Source organism: Oncorhynchus kisutch, linkage group LG2 (genome assembly GCF_002021735.2).
Source record: "Oncorhynchus kisutch isolate 150728-3 linkage group LG2, Okis_V2, whole genome shotgun sequence".
NCBI lineage: Eukaryota > Metazoa > Chordata > Actinopteri > Salmoniformes > Salmonidae > Oncorhynchus > Oncorhynchus kisutch.
Genome location: NC_034175.2, coordinates 50,530,044 through 50,550,904, shown reverse-complemented (window position 1 = coordinate 50,550,904; position 20,861 = coordinate 50,530,044). Strand labels below are relative to the sequence as shown.

At 44.2% G+C, this 20,861-nt stretch overlaps 1 protein-coding gene across 1 annotated transcript in view; it reads right to left on the bottom strand.

The window, feature by feature from the left end:
- The window catches only part of LOC109904443 (integrin beta-5-like), a 93,565-nt gene that overhangs the window by 30,256 nt on the left and 42,448 nt on the right, over positions 1 to 20,861 (bottom strand). The window lies entirely within an intron of this gene.

Genomic DNA, 20,861 nt, shown 5'->3' with positions numbered 1-20,861 from the left:
GGAATCATTCAACTTATTTAGAACTGCTGTGAGCCCGGGGCTGTTTGAAAGCATCAACTGTAGCGCTCTACTGCTTTTGATTCTGTTGCTCATATGGACCAAAATAGTATTTTAATTTTAAAAAGTACAGCTTTAAAAACAAAAATGGGTCACTGAAATGTTAAGCCTCCCCACTGAAGGGTAGAAAGATTTGTTAAAATCTGTTAAAAGCAAAAACACTACATGGACTGCACAACACATGGGTCACATAGACAGGGCTCTAACTCCTCTAGCTCCACAATGAAATAGGGTGCAGGCCAGGCAGCAGGCTGTTAGCCAGCCTGCCAGCATAGCGGAGTCTGCCACTAGCACAGTCAGTGTAGTCAGCTCAGCTATCACCATTGAGACCGTGTCTGTGCCTCGACCTGGGTTGGGCAAAACTAAACATGGCGGTGTTCGCCTTAGCAATCTCACTAGGATAAAGACCACCTCCATCCCTGTCAGTATTGAAAGAGATCATGATACCTCACATCTCAAAATAGGGCTACTTAATGTTAGATCCCTTACTTCAAAGGCAATTATAGTCAATGAACTAATCACTGATCATAATCTTGATGTGATTGGCCTGACTGAAACATGGCTTAAGCCTGATGTTAAATGAGGCCTCACCTCCTGGCTACACTAGTGACCATATCCCCCGTGCATCCCGCAAAGGCAGAGGTGTTGCTAACATTTACGATAGCAAATTTCAATTTACAAAAAAAATAGACGTTTTCGTCTTTTGAGCTTGTAAATTGAAATCTATGCAGCCTACTCAATCACTTTTTATAGCTACTGTTTACAGGCCTCCTGGGCCATATACAGCGTTCCTCACTGAGTTCCTATCGGACCTTGTAGTCATAGCAGATAATATTCTAATCTTTGGTGACTTTAATATTCACATGGAAAAGTCCACAGACCCACTCCAAAAGGCTTTCGGAGCCATCATCGACTCAGTGGGTTTTGTCCAACATGTCTCTGGACCCACTCACTGTCACAGTCATACGCTGGACCTAGTTTTGTCCCATGGAATAAATGTTGTGGATCTTAATGTTTTTCCTCATAATCCTGGACTATCGGACCACCATTTTATTACGTTTGCAATTGCAACAAATAATCTGCTCAGACCCCAACCAAGGAACATCAAAAGTCGTGCTATAAATTCACAGACTACACAAAGATTCCTTGATGTCCTTCCAGATTCCCTCTGTCTACCCAAGGACGCCAGAGGACAAAAATCAGTTAACCACCTAACTGAGGAACTCAATTTAACCTTGCGCAATACCCTAGATGCAGTTGCACCCCTAAAAACTAAAAACATTTCTCATAAGAAACTAGCTCCCTGGTACACAGAAAATACCCGAGCTCTGAAGCAAGCTTCCAGAAAATTGGAACGGAAATGGCGCCACACCAAACTGGAAGTCTTCCGACTAGCTTGGAAAGACAGTACCGTGCAGTACCGAAGAGCCCTTACTGCTGCTCGATCATCCTATTTTTCTAACTTAATTGAGGAAAATAAGAACAATCCGAAATTCCTTTTTGATACTGTCGCAAAGCTAACTAAAAAGCAGCATTCCCCAAGAGAGGATGACTTTCACTTTAGCAGTGATAAATTCATGAACTTCTTTGAGGAAAAGATTATGATTATTAGAAAGCAAATTACGGACTCCTCTTTAAATCTGCGTATTCCTTCAAAGCTCAGTTGTCCTGAGTCTGCACAACTCTCCCAGGACCTAGGATCAAGAGAGACGCTCAAGTGTTTTAGTAATATATCTCTTGACACAATGATGAAAATAATCATGGCCTCTAAACCTTCAAGCTGCATACTGGACCCTATTCCAACTAAACTACTGAAGAGCTGCTTCCTGTGCTTGGCCCTCCTATGTTGAACATAATAAACGGCTCTCTATCCACCGGATGTGTACCAAACTCACTAAAAGTGGCAGTAATAAAGCCTCTCTTGAAAAAGCCAAACCTTGATCCAGAAAATATAAAAAACGGCCTATATCGAATCTTCCATTCCTCACAAAATGTTTAGAAAAGGCTGTTGCGCAGCAACTTACTGCCTTCCTGAAGACAAACAATGTATACGAAATGCTTCAGTCTGGTTTTAGACCCCATCATAGCACTGAGATGGCACTTGTGAAGGTGGTAAATGACATTTTAATGGCATCGGACCGAGGCTCTGCATCTGTCCTCATGCTCCTAGACCTTAGTGCTGCTTTTGATACCATCGATCACCACATTCTTTTGGAGAGATTGGAAACCCAAATTGGTCTACACGGACAAGTTCTGGCCTGGTTTAGATCTTATCTGTCGGAAAGATATCAGTTTGTCTCTGTGAATGGTTTGTCCTCTGACAAATCAACTGTAAATTTCGGTGTTCCTCAAGGTTCCGTTTTAGGACCACTATTGTTTTCACTATATATTTTACCTCTTGGGGATGTTATTCGAAAACATAATGTTAACATTCACTGCTATGCGGATGACACACAGCTGTACATTTCAATGAAACATGGTGAAGCCCCAAAATTGCCCTTGCTAGAAGCATGTGTTTCAGACATAAGGAAGTGGATGGCTGCAAACTTTCTACTTTTAAACTCGGACAAAACAGAGATGCTTGTTCTAGGTCCCAAGAATCAAAGAGATCTTCTGTTGAATCTGACAATTAATCTTAATGGTTGTACAGTCGTCTCAAATAAAACTGTGAAGGACCTCGGCGTTACTCTGGACCCTGATCTCTCTTTTGAAGAACATATCAAGACCATTTCAAGGACAGCTTTTTTCCATCTACGTAACATTGCAAACATCAGAAACTTTCTGTCCAAAAATGATGCAGAAAAATAAATTAATCCATTCTTTTGTCACTTCTAGGTTCGACTACTGCAATGCTCTACTTTCCGGCTACCCGGATAAAGCACTAAATAAACTTCAGTTGGTGCTAAATACGGCTGCTAGAATCCTGACTAGAACCAAATAATTTGATCATATTACTCCAGTGCTAGCCTCTCTACACTGGCTTCCTGTCAAAGCAAGGGCTGATTTCAAGGTTTTACTGCTAGCCTACAAAGCATTACATGGGCTTGCTCCTACCTATCTCTCTGATTTGGTCCTGCCGTACATACCTACACGTACGCTACGGTCACAAGACGCAGGCCTCCTAATTGTCCCTAGAATTTCTAAGCAAACAGCTGGAGGCAGGGCTTTCTCCTACAGAGCTCCATTTTTATGGAACGGTCTGCCTACCCATGTCAGAGACGCAAACTCGGTCTCAACCTTTAAATCTTTACTGAAGACTCATCTCTTCAGTGGGTCATATGATTGAGTGTAGTCTGGCCCAGGAGTGGGAAGGTGAACGGAAAGGCTCTGGAGCAACGAACCGCCCTTGCTGTCTCTGCCTAGCCGGTTCCCCTCTTTCCACTGGGATTCTCTGCCTCTAACCCTATTACAGGGGCTGAGTCACTGGCTTACTGGGGCTCTCTCATGCCGTCCCTGGCAGGTGTGCGTCACCTGAGTGGGTTGATTCACTGATGTGCTCATCCTGTCTGGGTTGGCGCCCCCCCTTGGGTTGTGCTATGACGGAGATCTTTGTGGGCTATACTCGGCCCTGTCTCAGGATGGTAAGTTGGTGGTTGAAGATATCCCTCTAGTGGTGTGGGGGCTGTGCTTTGGCAAAGTGGGTGGGGTTATATCCTTCCTGTTTGGCCCTGTCCGGGGGTGTCCTCGGATGGGTCCACAGTGTCTCCTGACCCCTCCTGTCTCAGCCTCCAGTATTTATGCTGCAGTAGTTTATGTGTCGGGGGGCTAGGATCAGTTTGTTATATCTGGAGTACTTCTCCTGTCCTATTCGGTGTCCTGTGTGAATCTAAGTGTGCGTTCTCTAATTCTCTCCTTCTCTCTTTCTTTCTCTCTCTCGGAGGACCTGAGCCCTAGGACCATGCCCCAGGATTACCTGACATGATGACTCCTTGCTGTCCCCAGTCCACCTGGCCGTGCTGCTGCTCCAGTTTCAACTGTTCTGCCTTCTTATTATTCGAACATGCTGGTCATTTATGAACATTTGAACATCTTGGCCATGTTCTGTTATAATCTCCACCCGGCACAGCCAGAAGAGGACTGGCCACCCCACATAGCCTGGTTCCTCTCTAGGTTTCTTCCTAGGTTTTGGCCTTTCTAGGGAGTTTTTCCTAGCCACCGTGCTTCTACACCTGCATTGCTTGCTGTTTGGGGTTTTAGGCTGGGTTTCTGTACAGCACTTTGAGATATCAGCTGATGTACGAAGGGCTATATAAATACATTTGATTTGATTTGATTTGATGGGTCTCATGTTGATGACACAAAATAAACAATGTTTCCCATACCGAGTTATTACTGAAGTCTGGACCAACTGCTGTGTTTCCAAATACAGTATTTCCTGTTGCCTGAGACTGTCCAAACTCCTGCTGACTCACTGCCCTCTGTCTGTGTGTTGTGAGAACGATAGACTCACAGACAGACTCACAGACAGATCGAGAGAACGACAGAGAGAGAAAAACACAACAGGAAGAGAAGGAATCGTTCAACTTATTTAGAACTGCTGAGCCTGGGTCTGGTTGAAAGCATCAACTGTAGCGCTCTACTGCTTTTGATTCTGTTGCTCATATGGACCAAAATAGTACAGCTTTAAAAACAAAATGGGTCACTGAAATGTTAAGCCCCCCCACTGAAGAGTAGAAAGATTTTAAACATCTGTTTTAAAAGCAAAAACACTACATGGACTGCACAACACAAGTCCCATGTTGATGACACACAAATGTGTTGTTGCTCGTGTGAATAGAATGCATACATCATTGACTTGACAACAGTTATTTCTATGGGTTTAAAACCAAACAGAGTGCATATACTGTCCACACAGAACACAACCACACAAAACTATTATTTGTGCAGTCTTTTCACAACAACTCTGTCTTGGCTTCCTGCCCTGTAGAAGGACCCTAAAGAACTCAAACCAAGATTACACATCACCTATCTGGTGGTGCCGTGGCCACACAGGGATACTAGAATCTCCCCATGCTGATAGACAGACTTCTACCAGAGGCAGTGACTCCGGTGTAGCAGTAGGAAACACACTTTCTGAAGTTGAGCACAGTGATGTGAGGAATGAGGATATGTTGTCACTGATGGGGAAAAGAAAACATTTGGATGATGTCAAACCTCGGCCCAGGGTGGTAGGGCTGATTCATGCTAGGGCTGAGATGGAGAGAGATTGAGGAGAGGAAGCAAGTATTATTTTATTAAGTAAGCCAATAGATGAGGATGGAAGCTGGGCCCTGCTGCGCTCGAGTGGTATGGCTGATTGATGGAGCCGAGATGGAGAATGAGATGTAAAGAATGGACCTTGCTGCGTTCCACAGTGTCCCAGACTAAATCTACAAAGACATACTGTATACCGGAGTCATAGGTGCCTGTTTAAAGCTGGAATCCTTAAACTGTCAGTTCGTTTGGGATATTACAACAACAAAGACGCGCAAACAGCGAATACTGTGTTTATCCCCTCTGACATCATCGATGTCAATAGAACAGCAGATGATGTACTGGAATCTTTTTGACCACCCTGCTCCGCACACCTCACCTCTGTTTTGTCCTCAAAACAAAAACAACAAAGGTGCTGGGGCCAGACCATGCTGCTGTTTCCCCTTTATTTAAATTTTTTTATTTCACCTTTATTTAACCAGGTAGGCTAGTTGAGAACAAGTTCTCCTTTGCAACTGCGACCTGGCCAAGATAAAGCATAGCAGTGTGAACAGACAACACAGAGTTACACATGGAGTAAACAATTAACAAGTCAATAACACAGTAGAAAAAAAAGAGAGTCTATATACATTGTGTGCAAAAGGCATGAGGAGGTAGGCGAATAATTACAATTTTGCAGATTAACACTGGAGTGATAAATGATCAGGTGGTCATGTACAGGTAGAGATATTGGTGTGCAAAAGAGCAGAGAAGTAAATAAATAAAAACAGTATGGGGATGAGGTAGGTAAAAATGGGTGGGCTATTTACCGATAAACTATGTACAGCTGCAGCGATCGGTTAGCTGCTCAGATAGCAGATGTTTGAAGTTGGTGAGGGAGATAAGTCCCCAACTTCAGCGATTTTTGCAATTCGTTCCAGTCACAGGCAGCAGAGAACTGGAACAAAAGGCGGCCAAATGAGGTGTTGGCTTTAGGGATGATCAGTGAGATACACCTGCTGGAGTGCGTGCTACCGGTGTTGCCATCATGACAGGTGAACTGAGATAAGGCGGAGCTTTACCTAGCATGGACTTAGATGACCTGGAGCCAGTGGGTCTGGCGACGAATATGTAGCGAGGGCCAGGCGACTAGAGCATACAGGTCGCAGTGGTGGGTGGTATAAGGTGCTTTAGTGACAAAACGGATGGCACTGTGATAAACTGCATCCAGTTTGCTGAGTAGAGTGTTGGAAGCAATTTTGTAGATGAAATCGCCGAAGTCGAGGATCGGTAGGATAGTCAGTTTTACTAGGGTAAGTTTGGCGGCGTGAGTGAAGGAGGCTTTGTTGCGGAATAGAAAGCCGACTCTAGATTTGATTTTCGATTGGAGATGTTTGGAGATGTTTCCCTAATGCGGCTTCTGTCTTTAAAGACAAGCCTTCAAACTTCTTTATAATCTCTTTTCTAGATATGGGAAAAGGCCTTGTCATGGATATTTTTTTATTTAACCAGGCAAGTCAGTTAAGAACAAAATTCTTATTTTACCATGACGGCCTACCCTGGCCAGACCCACCCATAACCCGGACGACGCTGGGCTACATTCATCCCTCTTCAAAACGTCTGTAAAGTACAGGTGAAGTCAGAGTCAATCATGCTATCCTATTCTAGAAGATTGAAAGACAAAGTGAGAACTACTGTCGTAGGTTAAAAACCCGATTTCAAAGAGCTACAGGCATCCATTATTACACTGGGCCACTCCCTTTGCTTGGGAAGTCTACTGCCTCTAATGATCACTTTGAAAGCAGAACAATATCACCATAACCACATCTATCCCAGCATGTATTTGGTCTGTTTGACCTCAGTCCAGGGTTATGCTATGGTGGTTTGTGGGTCCACCATTTGTTTTGCATGGTTAATTTATAAAGGACCCTGTTGTGGAGATGCAAACAAACAATCTGCCTGTACACAAGTCTTTGAGGAGATTGGAACTTATTTTATACAAATGCAGACGTTGAGTTTCTGGCTGCTGTACAAACGCACCAAACAAACCCAACAGAGAGAAGAAGTCAGAGCACAGCTGCCAAGAGGCTCCAATGTAGAGACATTCCCAATTCCCCATCACAGCACATCACAACAACAGTGCACAGCATTCCCAGATGGTCAGCACGCTGCCAAACAGTACAGAGATGGTTTCACAATGGGGGGAGAAAACCACAAAAACTACAGGGAGAGAGACTCTAAGCTCTGCAAAGTGTCAACAATGTGACAGGAAACTTTCCTGAGATTTGATATTCACACAATACATTTCAATCCCAAAGTTCATTAATTAAAAATTATAAACTTCTTTAAAAAAACTGCATATTTTGTGGGTTTATAGTGACATTACTAAGATATTTCGTAGAGTGGGGTCTATGCTACGACCCCAGGTCTTCAAATCAGAAGTCAAAAGACCAAGAGGTAATACCATTTTCCTGAAAAACCTGGTCTGAATGAGGCATTATCAGCTGCTAATCTGCATATCCCCTGTAGAGAAGGACAGGCAGGCAGCGGAGCAGGCGGGCAGCAACGGAACAGGCGGGCAGCAGCGGAACAGGCGGGTAGCAGCGCCATAGGCGGGCAGCAGCGGAACAGGCGGGCAGCAGCGCCATAGACTACACAGTCAGACACACGGGGCCTCCCTCCTGACTCCCAACACCTCAAGGTCAGCGCTGCTCATATTTAATGCTGCTACATTGGGAGAAAAAAGCTAACTTTGCAGTGGGGGGAATGGTCATTAATATCATCCAGTTTTAGCATAGGGAAATACCACATTTTATTAACTGTTTTTGAGGAAGGGCAAATCCGCTTTGCCGTGTCCTATGAGGTGGAACAGCTAAAACATCACATAATAAAAGTGGACGTTGACACTGACAGCCGTGTGCGGTAGAGATGTAGAATTTGGACGGTGTGACTTGGAGACAGAGGAAAACCCCGGCCGAGTTGAGAGGAACGTGGAATGCCCACTGTATTATGTATGGTAGGACTGTGAGTGAGTGAGCCAGAGTGCTGCTATGGCCTAGTTTAACAGAGAATAGCCTGGCTGGGCCTGGGAGAAGCGAATGCTTTCTGTCAGTGAGAGGGAGGGCAGTAGTATGTGTGCTCTGCCATGTTCCTCGAAGCCAGGCACTGTAAGGGGGAGAGAGAGCGAGCGAGAGAGCGAGCGAGAGAAAAAGAGAGGGTCAGCCAGGCGCTGTCAACAGCACAACATCTGCGCTACTCTCAACATCCAGAACATAGGACAACGGTTCAACAGAAACACAAACCAGAGGAGAAGCAGAGGCCGAGTTGGACCGAAACAGAGGTTAAAATGTTACCAAGGCCTAATATATTCCTAGTCAAGGGCCCAGGAAGGAGCTACAGTATTTGTATTTGGCTAAGGTGTATGTAAACTCAGTTTTTCACAATTCCTGACATTTAATCACCACTTTATTTGAAGAATGTGAAATGTTAGAATAATAGGAGATAATTATTTATTTCAGATTTGATTTATTTAATCACATTCCCAGTGGGTCAGAAGTTTTCATACACTCAATTAGTATTTGGTAGCATGGCCTTTAAATTGTTTAACTTGGGTCAAACGTGTCGGGTAGCCTTCCACAAGTTTCCCAGAATAAGTTGGGTAACTGAGTCAGGTTTGTAGGCCTCCTTGCTCACACACGCTTTTTCAGTTCTGCCCACACATTTTTTATGGGATTGAGGTCAGGGCTTTGTGATGGCCACTCCAATACCTCGACTTTGTTGTCCTTAAGCCATTTTGCCACAACTTTGGAAGTATGCTTGCGGTCATTGTCCATTTGCAAGACCCATTTACAACCAAGTTTTAACTTCCTAACTGATGTCTTGAGATGTTGCTTCAATATATCCACATAATTTCCCGCCTCATGATGCTATCTATTTTGTGAAGTGCACCAGTCCCTCCTCCAGCAAAGCACACTCACAACATGATGCTGCCACCCCCGTGCTTCACGGTTTGGATGGTGTTCTTCGGCTTACAAGCCGCCTCCTTTTTCCTCCAAACATAACGATGGTCATTATGGTCAAACAGTTCTATTTTTGTTTCATCAGACCAGAGGACATTTCTCCAAAAGGTATGATCTTTGTCCCCATGTGCAGTTGGAAACCATAGTCTGGCTTTTTTTTAATGGGGTTTTGGAGCACTTGCTTGACCTTTCAGGTTATGTCGATATAGGACTTGTTTTTACTGTGGATATAGATACTTTTGTACCCGTTTCCTCCCGTATCTTCACAAGGTCCTTTGCAGGTCGTTCTGGGATTGATTTACACTTTTCGCGTTCATCAAGTACGTTCATCTCTGAGCGGTATGACGGCTGCGTGGTCCCATGGTGTTTATACTTGCGTACTATTGTTTGTACAGATGAACGTGGTACTTTCAGGCGTTTGGAAATTGCTCCCAAGCATGACCAGACTTGTGGAAGTCTATCATTTATTTTCTTAGGTCTTGGCTGATTTCTTTTGATTTTCCCATGATTTCAAGCAAAGAGGCACTGATTTTGAAGGTAGGCCTTGAAATACATCCACATGTACACCTCCAATAGGCTAAATGACATCATTTGAGTCAATCAGAAGCTTATAAAGCCATGACATCATTTTCTGGAATTTTCCAAACTGTTTAAAGCCACAGTCAACTAAGTGTATGTAAACTTCCGACCCACTGGAATTGTGATACAGTGAATTAAGTGAAATAATCTGTCTGTAAACAATTGTTGAAAAAATTACTTGTGTCATGCACAAAGTAGATGTCCTAACTGACTTGCCAAAACTATAGTTTGTTAACAAGACATTTGTGGAGTGGTTGAAAAACGAGTTTTAATGACTCCAACGTAAGTGTATGTAAACTTCCGACTTCAACTGTATATATGGATCTAGGTTTCTCAGTTACCAAGGGCACCGTGGAGTATGGACCCAGATGTGACACACTAGTCTAGTGGAGGACTGTTCCTTACCACACAGTTGGCTCAATTCACCCCTTCTCTCTAGTTAGGGCCTGCCTCCCAAACTGTTCCCATATGCTGCCTACTGAGCTCCAACATATTATTTTTAGTCCGCTCTGATGTGGGTGCCATTCTGTATGAGTTAATGTATTGTAGTCTGCTCTGATGTGGGTGCCATTCTGTATGAGTTAATGTATTGTAGTCTGCTCTGATGTGGGTGCCATTCTGTATGAGTTAATGTATTGTAGTCTGCTCTGATGTGGGTGCCATTCTGTATGAGTTCATGTATTGTAGTCTGCTCTGATGTGGGTGCCATTCTGTATGAGTTCATGTATTGTAGTCTGCTCTGATGTGGGTGCCATTCTGTATGAGTTAATGTATTGTAGTCTGCTCTGATGTGGGTGCCATTCTGTATGAGTTAATGTATTGTAGTCTGCTCTGATGTGGGTGCCATTCTGTATGAGTTAATGTATTGTAGTCTGCTCTGATGTGGGTGCCATTCTGTATGAGTTAATGTATTGTAGTCTGCTCTGATGTGGGTGCCATTCTGTATGAGTTCATGTATTGTAGTCTGCTCTGATGTGGGTGCCATTCTGTATGAGTTCATGTATTGTAGTCTGCTCTGATGTGGGTGCCATTCTGTATGAGTTAATGTATTGTAGTCTGCTCTGATGTGGGTGCCATTCTGTATGAGTTCATATATTGTAGTCTGCTCTGATGTGGGTGCCATTCTGTATGAGTTCATGTATTGTAGTCTGCTCTGATGTGGGTGCCATTCTGTATGAGTTCATGTATTGTAGTCTGCTCTGATGTGGGTGCCATTCTGTATGAGTTAATGTATTGTAGTCTGCTCTGATGTGGGTGCCATTCTGTATGAGTTAATGTATTGTAGTCTGCTCTGATGTGGGTGCCATTCTGTATGAGTTCATGTATTGTAGTCTGCTCTGATGTGGGTGCCATTCTGTATGAGTTAATGTATTGTAGTCTGCTCTGATGTGGGTGCCATTCTGTATGAGTTCATGTATTGTAGTCTGCTCTGATGTGGGTGCCATTCTGTATGAGTTAATGTATTGGAGTCTGCTCTGATGTGGGTGCCATTCTGTATGAGTTAATGTATTGTAGTCTGCTCTGATGTGGGTGCCATTCTGTATGAGTTAATGTATTGTAGTCTGCTCTGATGTGGGTGCCATTCTGTATGAGTTAATGTATTGTAGTCTGCTCTGATGTGGGTGCCATTCTGTATGAGTTCATGTATTGTAGTCTGCTCTGATGTGGGTGCCATTCTGTATGAGTTCATGTATTGTAGTCTGCTCTGATGTGGGTGCCATTCTGTATGAGTTAATGTATTGTAGTCTGCTCTGATGTGGGTGCCATTCTGTATGAGTTCATGTATTGTAGTCTGCTCTGATGTGGGTGCCATTCTGTATGAGTTAATGTATTGTAGTCTGCTCTGATGTGGGTGCCATTCTGTATGAGTTCATGTATTGTAGTCTGCTCTGATGTGGGTGCCATTCTGTATGAGTTAATGTATTGTAGTCTGCTCTGATGTGGGTGCCATTCTGTATGAGTTAATGTATTGTAGTCTGCTCTGATGTGGGTGCCATTCTGTATGAGTTCATGTATTGTAGTCTGCTCTGATGTGGGTGCCATTCTGTATGAGTTCATGTATTGTAGTCTGCTCTGATGTGGGTGCCATTCTGTATGAGTTAATGTATTGTAGTCTGCTCTGATGTTCCTTCAGCACAATGAGTTATTAGACATGACAATTTCTTCTCCTTCAAGACAGTATCACAACAACTGGCCCGTCTGTGCCTCTCTTCTACATCGGAGAACAACCATAACACAGTTCTCAACAGAGAAGTGTGTTGTTAAGCATGCAGGCAGGCCAAGACAAGCTGCCGCTTGTATGCCGAGTCAAGCTTGGGTCGTCATCAGCAAAAAATAAAGAAAATATAGTCAAACTTCTGTAAGATGTGTGGGGTAGGAGACGCATTCAAATAACTACAGTCACTACGGCTACATTAGATGACTACATTTAAGCTATGCTTAGGTTTGTGTGCAGAGGATTTAAGATTATTTTATAATAACACTACTTTGAAATATCCTGTGTCAGTGAAAACAATATTTGATACAGTGTTGGCAGACCAGACCATTGACAAACCTCAACTGTGAAACAACCAGTACAATGAGCTCTTAAAACCCTAGAAACACACACACACACACACACACACACACACACACACACACACACACACACACACACACACACACACACACACACACACACACACACACACACGAGGGATGGTTGCAGTTTAAATACCTACTGGCATTGACCGTTTTGTCCCGAGTCAGCACAGATGACAAACATCACATGCCTACTGTACCAGTCACCAGACAACAGCAATTACAGGGCATGAAAATAATGTTTAGGCCTTTGAACTGGTCAGCTGATTAGAACACATGAAGTAAACCGTGAACATTTTCACAGGTCTATAACCTGACTGTCTCTATCATTTACGGGTGCTGGCAACATGGTGTTCATGTTATTGAGTAGGCATTTGACACACTCCAGTGTGTGTGTTTGATATGCTAAGGCAGCATATTTCTTTTCCTCAGAAGCCTTTTGCTGACTTTTACACCACAATATATTCACTCATCAGGAAACACATGGGAGTGATGGGACTTCCTCTAACATGAATAGAACAATAGTCATAAGTCAAAATAATGAGCCAATTGCCTCTCAGGTCCCAGATCCCCTTTTACCGCCACACAGGAGGATCATGTATGGGAATGTACAACATCTCGACATGCCCCAGATGCGCTTCTGTGTTCGACAGGATTCTATTCCGGAGGAGGAGCAGTGGATGCCGGGAGCGTTGTGAGTGATCACAGAGTCAGAGGTAGAGGCTGCCAAGACCAGCAGAGAGAGAGATTTACTGTGAACAGCCCAGCCAAGCGCTTGTTATCTTCCTCCAAGCAATTACAGTCTTGTTCCAACCTGACCTGTATGGAGTTCTGGAGGGCTCCAGGCACCGCCCAGAATACAGCCACGTCATAAAGACAGAAGAATTCAGAAAACGTTTTTAAAACGTGTTGAGCCCACAAAATAAAAAGCAAATACTGTTAACTCTTCCCACCTGACGTTTGGGGTGAACATAAAGTCACTCACTTTGCTCAGGTGCAAATGCTTTAATCTGGCATTAAGGGATTGTTATTCAACTGTGGTGCAAATTATACCTTAAAGTGACATGCCATAAGAGAGAATTCCTTCCCTAACAAAGGGCCAATCCTAACCTGAAGTCGACAACAAGCAACTAGGAGCTTAATGCAAATCCCTCAGATAACATATGCAGACTTATTTCAAGTTATCAAATCAAATTGTATTTGTCACATACACATGGTTAGCAGACATTAATGCGAGTGTAGCGAAATGCTTGTGCTTCTAGTTCCAACAGCGCAGTAATATCTAACAATTCCCCAACAACTACCGAATAAGTCACAAATCTAAAGGGGTGAATGAGAATATGTATGAGCGGCATAGGCAAGGTGCAAAAGATGGTATAAAATGCAGCATATACACATGGTATGAGTAATGTAAGAGTTATTGGCAACCTGCCCAGAGCTTCACACAAATAATGTACAGTAGGAGTAGCATGAATATGATAATAACAATGACCTTTGGTAGCCATGGTAATCACAGCTGCATACATGTATCGACAAAGAGGTGAAGTCAGTAGCAGCCATTGTAATATAATTAGATATATCTAGAGAAGGGGAGTGTGGTGTGTGGATTCCAGAAACTACACTATTCTGCTTCCTGTCTATCCTAGGGACAGTGACCTCAGATCCTTGACAGGATGGAAAACATGGAAGAACATGCCCTGTTGGCCACAGTGGTTAATGTGTACAGAGAGGTTCTGCAGCAGCAGTGTTTAGCCCTCTCACCACTACAGAAGTACATTGGACAAAAGAGAAGCTCTGAGTTGAGATCTGACCCCATTTTCTGTGTCACGTTTTCTCTGCATATTTCACTAAATATTTCAGTGTCTCTCCTCTGGAAGCCCAGCAGTATGCACGTCTCGGGGTGCGTCCCACATAGCACCCTACTTCCTATATAGTACAGTGCACTTCTTTTGAACAGAGCCCAATGGGCCCTGGTCAAAAATAGTGCAATATAAAAGGAATAGGGTGCTATGTTGGACGCAGCCTTGGAGTACCACTCATCAAATATATTAAGATGGTGCTGAGAGAGCTGTAGGTTTCCAGCAGCAACACCTGTAGTGCTTTGAGGGGAATAGGTTCTTTACTACACGGGGAGGGAATCCTTGTATCTGAAGTAGTTCTATGGGGCAAGAGGCCCCAAACAGAGCAGGCATGGGAAGGGAGAGAGTCTTGTATAGTATTTATTAGTTAGAGGAGAGAGTGGAGGAAGGACAATCCTGGGTCTTTATCATGGTCAGGTTCAGTCAGGTTTGAGGGGGGTTGAGGTGTCATCCTGTGTTTGCTTTGGGTCAGGGGGCTACTAGCCTACTGAGCAGCAGTAGGAACCTAGGTGCTGTTGAGCTAGCTTCTGCCTAGCAAGGGAGATGAGGGAGATATGGGGTGAGGGACAAAATCCAAACACACACGGAATGATGCACACGCACGCATGCCCATTTGATAGGCACATTTCTGCTCAATACGCATTGCTGAGCTCCGTAGTGAGTTTACATCCTGGGCTGTCTGCCAAGCATTAACCCAGAATAGGTTGACTACTAATTGCTGTGTGTTCAACGAACTACAAATAAAAACACTAACTGACTCCACAGCTGTGCCAAAATGTTGAATGAACTGCTGCTTCAGCCTTGTAGAACCAGAGATCCTGTTCAAACTATGTTCCAGTCAAAAACATCAAAGTGATTGCGTGAAATCAGACTACTACTGGGCAGGGAGTAGGTGCTACAGTAGGTAGTAGCAGGAGCTACAAATCATGATGGTTGTTGGGACATCTTGAGTACTGGTATTAGCTGTGTTTCGACTTGTCCATGTTCCAGCTGTCGCTGCAGGCTTTTCATACAATCAGAGTAGGCCAGACAGCAGTACCGTAGTCTAAAAATGCATTTTCGATTGGCAGTGTCTATAAATTAAAGAGCTGAGGAGGAGAATAGAAGAAGCTGTAGGATAAAGGACGGCTCTACAACATTTTGACCGTCAAGCAATAAAACCACAGTGCTTGGATTTGCCAGATGTTTTGCAAACACAGGACCAGTTACAGTCGACGCTAACTATTTTGCAAAATAGGCCAATCATGTCAGAGAGAGATTGGAAGCCAAACTAAATGCTTTCATTTCAATAAGGCAAAGGCACAGTCGTGCCAGGCACACACACATTAATAAACACATGTTCACATTTACTGTTTCAATCCTCCATCTGAGGCTGACGATTTATGAGGAGGAGGGGTTCACGGGTAAAGTGCAAGTGTGGAAAACAGCCATGCTATTTCTGGCGTTTGGTGCTATTGAGTGGTTAGATTGTTACCGATAAGCAGCTGTAGATGTGTGACAGAGCAGAGGACCACAAAGTCTGTTTACTGAGGCCTCGTCAAAAGCAGCCGACACACAGACTTAGCGGATCCATGCTTACACAGAAAGACGCAAAGAAAGTTAGTTTACTGTTGCCTCTATGAACATATTTTAACTCTCTCACACCCTGGTAATCACCCTTTCATACTTTACTGTAAGTGATAAAGACTAATTCTATCCATACAGTACCCATCTATCTACGCCTACTTAATCCTCCAGATATCTTGACAGACTCAGCACAGGCCTTAGGGCAGAGAGTCTGGCCTTGCAGAAGACACTGAGGTTACAAATGTGAGCACAGGTCAGAGACTCTCTGTACTCTCATACATTTGTAACCTCAAACACAAGCACACAGTGTGGCCCCTGTGGGAGGTTACTGACACCACTCCTCCCCTATCCTTGCTCCTGCCAGACCTACTAACTTCAGAGACTGATTAATGCCCCTGACCTGACCTTCATTCTACAGGCCACTGTCTTAGTTTCACAAGAACAGGCTTGCCCTTGCACAGCAATAAGAGGGTCTTTGACTGTAAGCTTAGTATCACACTATCAACCCTATCCAGAAACAACCCCATAACCTCTAGGCACCATTAGTTCTGTACGTCAATGGTGAATATTCCCTCTATCCTATCAGAGGGTAAGGTGGAACGTTGTCTATAAGCAACACACGCATCCCACCCAAACCAACTGAAACCCTTCCACTCATTGAAAGACACCGGACGCAGCGGAAGACCACCAGTGTTTCATTCAGTTTATCTAACCCCGTTGCAGAGATACAGCAGCTTATTAGTGACGAGACCATTAACACATGTAGGAAAGGTGAGTGACGAGACCATTAACACATGTAGGAAAGGTGAGTGAAGAGACCATTAACACATGTAGGAAAGGTGAGTGAAGAGACCATTAACACATGTAGGAAAGGTGAGTGAAGAGACCATTAACACATGTAGGAAAGGTGAGTGAAGAGACCATTAACACATGTAGGAAAGGTGAGTGAAGAGACCATTAACACATGTAGGAAAGGTGAGTGAAGAGACCATTAACACATGTAGGAAAGGTGAGTGAAGAGACCATTAACACATGTAGGAAAGGTGAGTGAAGAGACCAAAAACACAGTCTCTCAAACTATTTCTAACTATCAACTTCAAATGAAGCTGTGAATAGTTAACTTCTATGTCTGAGCTTTGTAAATTATGGGTTATTATTATTAGCAGTTCTGCCATTTTGTGGACTAAATTACTAGTATAGTGGTATTTCCAAAATTGTATTGACCTATTGCCAACTACATTAAATACACCAGTTGATTGAATCATTGGTTCGATGTGGGTGTAATTAGTTCAGGCATGTACAGCTGATGACACCACCACAGTGACAGTCACTGGCCAGAAAAACCAGACTGTAGGCAGTTAGGCTCTATGGGAGGTTTGGCTTGGTGCTATATTATATCACCACAGCACCAGGCAGCACAGACATGACAACAGCAACAGCTGGGTGTGGAGCGTGCCTGGCTTCCATCTATCGGTCCTCCTCACTCTACTCAGAGGGCCAGGGCAAACAAGAGCATGGCTGCTAAAGCTATCAAATAAGGAATCTAGGAAGAGAGTCCTTTCCTCCAAAGAGCAGAAGGAAACAACATACTCAAAAACAGTAGGTAGTGAAATAGTGTGGGTAAAAGCTCAATGACATAGCTACATTCCAGAAACACAGAGAGGATGGTACAGGTTGGCACAGTCAAATATCTGTGTATTTATAATTGCAGTAAAAAGATTCTGGTAAAAAAAAAAAAGATTGTGTACTGTAGTAGTACTACGATATAACCTCAGAGCTCTATTTACAAGAAGAGTGGGACCCACTCGTCTCTCTCCACAGTTGTCTTTTAGTGCGTAAGCAGGAACCAATATTCTTGGTTCCTGGAGTCTTGGCCTGGCGTGCGTTTTGGCCGTGACACAGTAATCAGATTAGATGGAGGGAAGCAACAAGGAGAAGGAAAAGAGTCAAGGCCCTAGTGAGAAGGAGCCGCTTCCTGTAGGCCTGGCTGCGACACTGGTCTCTAGCCTAACCCCTGACCCCCTCAGCCTCATGTAGGCCTGGCTGCGACACTGGTCTCTAGCCTAACCCCTGACCCCCTCAGCCTCATGTAGGCCTGGCTGCTACACTGGTCTCTTGCCTAACCCCTGACCCCCTCAGCCTCATGTAGGGCTGGCTGCTACACTGGTCTCTAGCCTAACCCCTGACCCCCTCATCCTCATGTAGGCCTGGCTGCTACACTGGTCTCAAGCCTAACCCCCTCAGCCTCATGTAGGCCTGGCTGCTACACTGGTCTCTTGCCTAACCCCTGACCCCCTCAGCCTCATGTAGGCCTGGCTGCTACACTGGTCTCTAGCCTAACCCCTGACCCCCTCAGCCTCATGTAGGCCTGGCTGCTACACTGGTCTCAAGCCTAACCCCCTCAGCCTCATGTAGGCCTGGCTGCTACACTGGTCTCTTGCCTAACCCCTGACCCCCATGTAGGCCTGCCTGCCTGGCTGCTACACTGGTCTCTAGCCTAACCCCTGACCCCCTCAGTCTCATGTAGGCCTGGCTGCTACACTGGTCTCTAGCCTAACCCCTGACCCCCTCAGCCTCATGTAGGTCTGACTAATACACTGCCGCGCAGAATAAATATCAGAGCACCCAGAGAAGCACGAGATTGAACTTCACACAACTTTCTAGAGTTTTCCCTGTTAGTTAACACTATCAATATTTTCCTTTACTGTGGCAATTATAATTGAATCAATGCAATATTAGTCACTTGTAACGCAACCTACTAAATCAGGTTTTATTGGTCTCATACACATATTTAGCAGATGTTATTGCGGGTGTAGCGAAATGCTTGTGGTCTATGTAAGACTTAGTATGCAAAACTAACTACGCAAGAGATTGTTTTTAGTCAGAACGCATCGAAGTAGGATTCTATTTCATTGACAGGCACAACTCAGGCCGGCCCGTACTCTACACAGACCGGTGTGCCATAACAAATCAGAGCTGAAGTAGGACTACATGCAAATATACTACATATGAATGTGCCATTCACTTTGAACTGGACTGTTTTTACAGCATGAGCAGTCGTGGGTAGATACAGTACTTTGAATCAAAACAACAAGATAAACGTCAAGATTTCTTGCTGACAATGCGGTTATCATGAAAAGGCTGCTTTGAGCTAGAAATGAGAACCCACCCAAGGACAACGCACCCATTTATTTTCTCTTTAATAATGACAAATGCCTTACGGCAGTTAATCAGCCTGGATCCTGCAGTTCAATCCAAACCAGCTTCTCTTCCTAACACAACGCAGAGCAAATGAGCTGCTATCATCACAGCGTAACCAATCTAACCTATTGCACAATACTGTTTAGATGGCATGTAACAGGAGGGGAATGGGACTCCGCACAGAGTCTGAACCTCCCCATAACCATTGGTGGGTTTAGAAGACCAATGGTGGTATACAGAATTATTTTACAACACTGTTTATTACACGATTAAGTAACAGTGTCAGAGAAGTGTGGGAGAGACTTTCATTCAGATTCATTAGGAACTCATTATAAACTGAGCCAACCATGCACAGCGAGGAGGTGTGTGTGTGAGAGTATGGGGGGCCACAGAGCATACTGGACTGTTAAGATTTAATTACTACCCCACCCCTTCCAGTTATCATCCTACCCTAAGGGCCTACTTATGGTCAGACCAACCGACAAACAAAATGGTCCATTTTGTGTTTGTCCGCTGCTTGGTCCTGCTGACTAAACGAAACAAGGCATTTTAACTGAGTATAGACCCATGAATTGTATTTGGCAATACACACAAGGCACTGAGCAGGGCCTCTGTTACAAAGCCCCCTCTGTGGTTTGGTGGAACAGCCGTTAGCTTGGGGATGAGCCAGGGGCCCTTGGCCAACATCCAGCAGGTCTCGACCCAAAACGCACAGAGGCTACTTGGACTGGACCCGATGTTCTGGGAATCCAATAGGACAGCCTGTTTAGTATATCACTAAGTTGCTCCCAGATAGCAACCCTGCCTGCTGCCCAGGCCAGTGTGAGAGAAAACTAGGGCATGGGCTTCAAAGCAAGCAAGACCCTCAGGCAGGAGAAAACAGGATTTGTGGTCAACATCAGCACATGCACATTTAATCAATAGAGCACATGAATAGTATGGGGAGGGAAAATATTGGTGGTCTGTTCAGAAGGAACAGCTCTGGTCTGGTTCTAGAATTCATTCCTGAATCCTGCACACAGCCACCCCAACTCTCCAGGGTCCCAAAGCAGAGAACACAGCTCAGCTAGAGACAGTAAAACATGAACTGCACAACAAACTAGCTCCCAGCAGCTGTTCCTGAGCACTTTACCTTTCCCGAAGAAGAAATTCAGAATCAAGAGACCTTTATCATTAAAAAAAACACCCCAAACATGTATGGTTTGGTATTAACACACACACACACACACACACAACAGTAGCAGACCTGCAGGGCTGTGTTCAACGCTGCACCACTAACAGGTGGCTTTTCCTCTAATAAATGCAGATTGACATTTATTGTCATGAGTCTTGCATTGGAGGCAGAAAGAACTAAGTGGTTTCCACTACACAGGCATGCTGCAAAGTCAAAATTGGCAATATCGTAAAAATTCATGAAAAAACACTAGCTTTTTAGTCTTAATTTAAGGTTAAGCATTAGGCCAAGCAGTATGGTAAAGGTTAGGTTTAAAATCAATATGACTTTGTGGTAGTGCCAGCTAGTGACCACTCTGCAGAGCTGCCTCCAGTACATGAGTCATCTCAATAAATGCCAAACTGCCTAATAAACACAGACCAGAGTGATGTGGTAACAGACCCTGGAAACAACATCCCACCTGCTCACTACTATCATACAGCCTTGTAGATCAATAAACATGAATTGAATGCGTCTCTTAGCATCAACATGACAGCACAAGCCAACTTAGACACACCCTCAATAGCGACACATCTAGGACTCGTGTTTCTGCACATGTATCAGGTACTGTACGAAGCACTACTGTGTATGTCTGAATAATTTATGTTGTACACA